Source organism: Aptenodytes forsteri, unplaced genomic scaffold, assembly GCF_000699145.1.
Source record: "Aptenodytes forsteri isolate BGI_AS27 unplaced genomic scaffold, ASM69914v1 Scaffold76, whole genome shotgun sequence".
NCBI classification, from domain to species: domain Eukaryota; kingdom Metazoa; phylum Chordata; class Aves; order Sphenisciformes; family Spheniscidae; genus Aptenodytes; species Aptenodytes forsteri.
In genome coordinates, this window is record NW_008794444.1 from 5,170,999 (window position 1) to 5,178,652 (window position 7,654).

Genomic DNA, 7,654 nt, shown 5'->3' on the forward strand with positions numbered 1-7,654 from the left:
GAACATGAAGTTTAAGCCAAGAACTTTCCTGCGTGCACAGCTTTACAGAGGCTTGCTACACTGAGTACACAGGTGCATGCACAAGTTACTCCAGGGTAAGCACAACTGAATTTACATGCATTAGCTGCTCCACAGAACTGCCTCTGCATATCCTGACCCCACACCCTCGACACAAAAGGAACTATAATTTTTCCACTGGATATGAACTTGGTTTTGGAAGCAAATTGTTCACAGTGATTTGGTGTGCCAGTTTTTAAAAAAATGTTAGCACCTGCTCACAAATCCAGTGCTTTTCCAAAAAACCACTATCCAGATCTCACAAACGTAACAAGTATGGTACTCCTGGCTAAGGAAAATCTCAAAGGCACACTGGAAATCACAAATCAACAAACTTCACTTATGCATAAACTATTTCTGATTTGTGAAAGGCACCCATCTTATTTTGATAAGAAATATGCATTATGACCTTTGCAAACAAAATCATCCCTTGGTCACATATCAGAATGAATAAGAGACCAGAGACAAAACTGGTTCAAAAGATTTATCCTGAATCCCTAGAGGCTGCTGAAAAACTCTTTACAAAAAGCAATTAAGGAACCACAGTTATCAAAGGTAGTAATCAGTCTTGTATTAAAAGGTAGGTCCAGATTCAAAACACATTAGTCAGTTTTCATGATGTCAGATGCCAGAAGAGTGACATTTCATTTCATTTATTCATTAATTTCATTTAATTATTTTTCTGATATCCCTAAACCACAGCCTCCTTTTCCACTCCCTCTTCCCTCCCCCCGAGCTGCTGGCTGAGGACATCAGTAATATTACACCATTCAGAAGAGACAAAAGAATAAAATAAAATTTAAAAAAATAAAATCTGATGGCAGCAATCCATTGTCACCTAAAGAAGAGCGTGGTGGTGTTTTATCAGTGATAAGTAGTGCTTGCACCCAGATGTGTTTGTATAGAAAATCAGTATTTGTTTACTGCTCGAGCTGGCAGACATACAGACTCACAAAAGACACTTCAGCTTTTTTTGTTTATAAACCACCTGCTGCTGTGAATAGCTATTCAGTTATCATTTGTTTCTACACAGAACTTTTCAGAAAAATCAATACACATATTTGAAAACTGGGTAATTCCAAACTGTGCTAGATTAAACTTAAAAAAAAATTTAAAATAAACTTATTAGACATTTTGCAAGCAGTTGCACTTAGAAGACAAATCAGATTGTTCTGATATCAAAATCTGGAATGGCTTCTTAAATCTGGTTCACGTTTCCAGCAATGACAAGCAAGCCCTTGCAGAAGCCCCATTTTAGCCAAGCTGAACGTGATCCTGTCAAAGGAATGCCACTGGAAACCACAGCATTACGAGCCGTACGAAGCAGCAGTGTGCTAGTGGAAGCTGTTGGTTTTCTTTCTTATTTTCCTTCAAGGGAACAGTAGTGTTATGCACATCCATACAAATAAATTCACTGTGTTGAAGAGCATTTAAGAGATCACAAACTTGTATGACAGAGTCCCCTCAACAGCGTAGAGCCTACTCACATATAAGATTTAGTTCTCTCAGTTTTGGAAAGTTCTTCAGAATTTGTCCAAAGACATCCTCTGAGTCTGACAGGTGGACAGCAATGTCATGCTGATGAAGAAATGGCAGAAGAAGTGCTCTCAGACAGCTATAACCTCACTACTTCAAGACTAGTATACGAAGTAGAAGCGCTGGGACAGTGCTTGCACTGAAGGATGGGGAGGAGAAAAAAACCCAACACAACAAGGTATTTACCAAAAGGTCCCTCCTGTCCAACAGCACAAGTTCCACCAGAGTTCTTGAGGTGATCATGTTTACATCAGTGTATTACATTTAGAGCAAGGGCAAGAAGCCCATAGGCAAGTGCACTTCAATTAATCAATGTCATTTAAGTGAAACTTCAAATCTGATCTAATTTAGTCAATTTATAGCAAGGCCTTTATCCAGGAAGTCCGACCAATATTCGAACTAACTGACTGTTAGCACACGACAGACCGAGGCTACAGGTATAGCTAGGGGTTCAGGAACCAGAAACGCTCTTAAGATTATTTGTTAAATGAGACCTTTAAAACTGAAAGAAAAGGTAAATGCTAAAAGAACATCCTCAGAGAGCTCTCTCCAGTTGCAGACTTTGGACTGGATCCAACTTGAGACACTTTACCGGTGTCCCACTCTCAACAGGAGAAGCTCACATCTTTCTGAAAACTAAAACCTGTAATGGCTCTCACATCCAAGGACAGGAACAACTGAAAATCATCTGATGCTTTTGCAAGTCTTGGACAACAATTATTCTCGTTGTCTAAAATATGTTCTGCGGCAGAGCTTCACAGGGCTCTGTTCTGATGCCACTGAAGTTTGACTGAGCAAGGCCTCAGCCTGCGAGTCACAGTCAATGTGTGAAAAGTTGCATAAAAGTTGTGTTTAGAGTACTCCACAGATTTCCACCCTTCATTCTAATGTTATGAGTGGTTAAACTTATGCTTAACTATCCTGACTAGTCCCATTAATTTATTAATTCTGGCTGGTGTTGAGAAGAGCAGCTGGTAAATGAGTTTTGTGGAAAGTCAGCTCAGAACACAAAGCTCTTTTTATTTGGGAGAGAAGGAAAAGAAATTCCCCTATCTTTGGAAAACGGAATACAAAATACTGCAGAGATTTCTCTCTGTGCAGAGAGCACACACAGATGTGAGCAAGTCTGATCGATCCATAGGCATTCAACAACCACAATAGCAAGTGGGGGGAAATGCAGAACTCCCTCCACTATGCTTCTTTCACACAGAATATGCATGTTTTCAAGTGTTGCTCCTGGAGGTCTTTAAGCACTTGAAATGCTTCAGGCAAACCCTCAGGCTGGAGGGAATCTTCAGTCACAATAAGCAGGCTGGGAAAAAATGTCACCGTCTGCCTCCACTGATGAAGGCAGACTCCTGCGCTTACAGAAGCGATGTCCTTTCTGAGCTTGGCACTGGCAGTGCTTAGCCACTGCAGGGCTCAGTGCTCAGCCACTGCAGGACTCGGTGCTCTTTTGCCACAAAAGCGGAAGGCCAGCCATGTATTTTCGAAGACAGTGGGTGGCAAGGCACAAGCTTTTTCTACAGCAGGATGGAATCCAATTATCACTATCAAAATTTCTTCTGGTAACTGCAACAAGTGATTGGCATAGGCTATTGCTTCTCTAATGTAATTAAAAACATACATGTCTCAAAAATTTCCTTTAAGGTCATCGAAAAAGCCGTGAGAAATCTCCCCATCCCCACTTTGAGGGGAGAAGACCAAACTGCTGTGGCCAAGACCAGAGTGGTGCAGGAGCAGAAGGCAGAATGAGCAGCCAGCCTGAATGAAGACTTAGCCACGTTCCCCAGACCCCGCTGTCCCTGCAGCTCAGCCATCTCTACTGACTCCAGCAGGTCTCACAAGTATTCGGGACTTTTAATAATCAGCCTCTCAGAAAACTGAATATTCCCTGTTAGAGTCTGCCCATGAAAATGTTGCTTTAGGACATTTGCTGAGCTCTGTCAGAAGCAGACGGGAGACAGCACGAAGTTCTCACAGGGAATACTTGCCTGCCTAACCACAAGACCATTTTTGTCTTGAGGACTCTGACTGTTAATTCACCGAATACCTTCCAACTCTCTGGAAACTGAAGCAACCTTAGGTAAAGATTCCACAGCTAATAGCTTTACTGTAACTGATTCATCCAACTGCCCCAAGATCATCCTACAAAGGAAACAGGAAAGTAAAACATAGGCTAGAGATCTGAGATGCAATAAAGTCTGTCAGCAATTTGCAGCAGGAAAAGGTTTAATTAAGTTTAATGAAGATAATTCTGTATTTCTGGCTTTTAAAGCCAGTAATAAACCCTCCTGTATATACTTATATGTATACATATATGAAATATATGAATATTTGCTTCTGCCTCCCCCACCAACCAAATGAAGCAGTAGGGTTTTTTTTTCAGCCATACCATTAATTGATTTAAGATCTTAAAAATCTGAATGAAGGATAAACAGAATGATAAAAAAGTATGGAAAATTAAGAAAACAATTAGTTTTCTTCGAGAAATGGGAGCATGCCTTTCATAAAAAAAATGGGTAAAGCACAGTAAGGGTATTGCCAGTAAGTTACACAACAGTTAGCTAGGCAGATGTGCAGATATGACCAACATAATTACTAAGCTACCAGAAAAATAGCTCCAGAAAGGAATGGAGCAATAAAAGACTAAGCTTCTTCACAGAGCCTCACAATAACTACAGGAATACAGAATGGAAACCCCGAGGGCAGGAAGACATTTCTTTAATTATCAACAGTAAACTATCCTGGCTAAATAGGATATGGTAAAAGATATTTAATTTTAAACAAGCTCCCTCCCTTTGCTCTATTTCTCCCATTGGAACCTTGTTTTGGGAACACAGAACATTTGGCATTCTCTCATGGGTGCCGCAGGTGACAAAGGACTAACAGCATCTGTTTGTCCCCTTGGTCTTTCATTCATTAGGTACCTCTCCAGGACAAAAACGTTACACAGAAGAGTGATTGCCAGACTGCAATAAGGTAAAACCACTCAGAGGACTCCAGACATTTATTCTTATGCCTCTATACTTATTTTATATATATAGTTTGCAGGATTGCTTCATTGACAGTACCTGTTAAAAAGGCCCCCCCAAAAAAGAGAAAACCTTAAGTATTTCCATGAAAAAAACGTGAAAAAACATGCACCCCTCAGCCAAACAGCATGCAAGTTCGGGTTTTTTTCTGTTTAACCACATGCTACAGATCGGGCTCTGAGGCTACTGGACTTTACACGCAATGTACAACACAGACTTTTTGGTTTGTATTTTTGCAGCTGCTGCCGAAATAGCTTATATGAGACCAGTCAGGAGAACGACATTTTAGATTTGTACGCGTGGCGTTTCTTTCCATATAAGTATTTACGATCGCGGTGGTCGGTGAATCAGCTCTAAGGGGTCCACAGAAAGCACCTAACAGAAACAGGTCTATTGGTTGCATACTCTACCTAAGTTCACGTGGCTCTAAGCAGCACCTTCAGTTCAGCAGCGTGGACTGCATCTCTACTGGAAACTGAACAGGGGCAGAAAAGCTGAAAAAAATACCTTGGAAATCCCTTTATAATGCAACCATGATCTGTCCTGTGATGAATCCTTTTTTCCAGGGAGACTTCTATTGGCATCAGCAGTCTGCCCAAAGAGAACTAACTGTTGAGTCAGGGTGCCAATTTTCAGGTCCTTTCTTGTAATTGCGGAGATTGAAATAGATGCATTCTAATTAGTAAAATATATATGTCTCCTTTTAAGCCCACAGCACAAAGACCTGATAAAGCTATCAAGTAGCCGCCACTTGGAGGTGTGGCCTTGAGCTAAAGAACTTGCACTTTTTGCTTCCAGATGTATCTGCTCTCCTGCAGAATAAGCTCACCTGCGTACACGACTGCTGTTGCAACTACACACGGTACCTGAACTCACACTACCCAACAAAAAACAAACTATTCCACTCATTCTTTTTGCCTTAACAGCTTTCTGTACTTAGTCTGGATTATTCTTTCTTCTCTATACAATCAACCTGTTCTCTCCATTATGGAACAAAGAAACAGCAAACAAGCTTAAAAATTATTCAAGAAATGCTATTTATGAAGCTCCACTGGCACCTGGTAGCGTGTCCAAAAGGGAAATTGCTTTGCCCTGTTAACAAAGTTTATAAGAAGTATGGGCAACTACAACTATCTAAACTACACCCCCAAATCTCACAAACCTATCTTTTATTAGAAAGAAGGAACTCACAATCACTCAACTTTCTGTGGATCCTACTTTTTTTTTTCCCCCTGAAAGGAAGAAAAAGTATGATGGCTTCTGCAAGTAACTGGAGCAAAACAAATTTTCTTTGCTTTTGATTACTTAGGCAAAAGCTGATCTGATAAGTATTTAAGAAACTATGGTAGCACTAAGATATCATTAGAGATAAGGAATAAATTGTGGGTTGAACAGGCGTTTTTTTGCTTTTTAAGAGGAGCTGAACCATTACAGTGCAATACACACTGTTAGAAACTGATAACATTACAGTGTTTTAAACAGATTGCTCTACTACTTTCGGCTTACCAGTGCGGTGCTAGCCAGGCTGAGACCACGCCAGCTGTATGGACACGTGTGTGTATGTACATACAAACCACAATCAGACATGCAACAACTAATGTAAAATGTAAAAATAGCCTTTTCTTGCCATTCCTGTTTTGACTTTTTCATGCTCTTCTTTCATTTTCCCCATTGCCTTCTCCAGTTGCCCTCCACACCAACGGGGCTACCAGCCCCATTACTTCCCTCAGAGACCCCAGCCCTGCAAAATGCCGCAGAAGGAACAGTGCAGGGAGCCAAGGCCAGCGGCAGACACCAGGAGAGCGAGTCCAGCTTGCAGAGATCCCTTCTGTGGCTGAGCGCCTTCTGAAACGCTTGCTCTTGGCCTCTGAGTGGCCCTACGCCACTGTGTAACAGGCAGTACTTGCCCAGCTTATTCACTCACGGATTTTAATCTCTGTAGCAGATACTCTTTCTCTTCTTTAACTGGGGGGAGCAGCTCAGAAGCATGCGAAACCCTCACCAAGAGGCTTCAAGGCCACATGACCTATTCTCACAAAACATGCTTCTCACTGAACTATTTTCTTTATAGCTCATGACCCCACTCCCCAGAGACACGCCTACCTTTGATTCTTAACACTGGCAACTGTGTACCCGGGTTCTTCTCCTCCGCGCATGAATTCTTAGAAATTTTGGGTAGCAGCAAGTACAGGATCATTGTCTGCTATATAATCTGGGCCACTGATTAGCGTATGCATTTCCTGTAAGAAGCCCAAAGACTTTAATTACCAAAAATTAAGTTGCAAAACACCAAATAGAACCCCAAAATATCCACCATAACTTTTTTTTTTTAACGTAACTATTCTTTATTAATAGGCATTTGGTCAATTACAGTGAACACTGAGGTAATTTCTTACCTCAAACCGAATTTCTAAGCCTACCTACTTGGACTAATCTAAATGTCAGGCACACCTGATTCCACAAGCTTCTCACTGCGCCTTCTCATCAGCTGGGAGAGCCAGGCTGCTGGGTGAAGCTATTGATTTCTGTTATATGTATTATGCAAGTAACTTCCCTCCTTTCCCACCCGAAATATGAAACTCACCACTTAATCTTTCGGTCGAGACAGAGACAATAGCTTGCCTACGTTTTCAGAGCTCTAATTACAACCCCCATCATTTAAGGTAGCGGTTATCAACTGGATTTATTGTCTTTTAAAAAACCTACAGGTAGCTACGACTGGATTTATTGTTGTCTTTTAAAAAACCTACAGGTAGCTACAGCTCGGGGTCACTTTGCAGGCCAGGTCCTAGAAGTAAGCCTCGATACTGCTAAAATGCGCCAGGGAACCCTGTACGCTCGTTTTCTCTGCTTTTACTCTACCTGAACGCAGGAGCGAGGAGCGCACAAGCCTCCCCCGGCCGCGCTCCGGTTTCTGTTCAATCCTGCAGGCTCTGACGCCGCTCCCTGAAGGACCGTGGCGCCCCACCTCACCTCCAGCCCCCTACTCCCGGCCACCTGGGCCGACCCGCGGGTCCGTCACCCGC

At 41.9% G+C, this 7,654-nt stretch overlaps 1 long non-coding RNA gene across 2 annotated transcripts; it reads right to left on the reverse strand.

Annotated features, from left to right (window-relative positions):
* Window positions 1-4,589: 4,589 nt before the first annotated feature.
* Window positions 4,590-7,628, reverse strand: LOC103907643. 2 transcript variants are annotated; one of them, XR_658099.1, is made up of 4 exons: window positions 7,491-7,628; window positions 6,732-6,868; window positions 5,136-5,219; window positions 4,590-4,667 (listed from the first exon to the last, which is right to left on the reverse strand). It is a non-coding gene; the product is annotated as an uncharacterized LOC103907643 (long non-coding RNA). The 2 variants fall into 2 exon arrangements; XR_658100.1 differs by having other exon boundaries at window positions 5,136-5,271.
* Window positions 7,629-7,654: the final 26 nt, after the last annotated feature.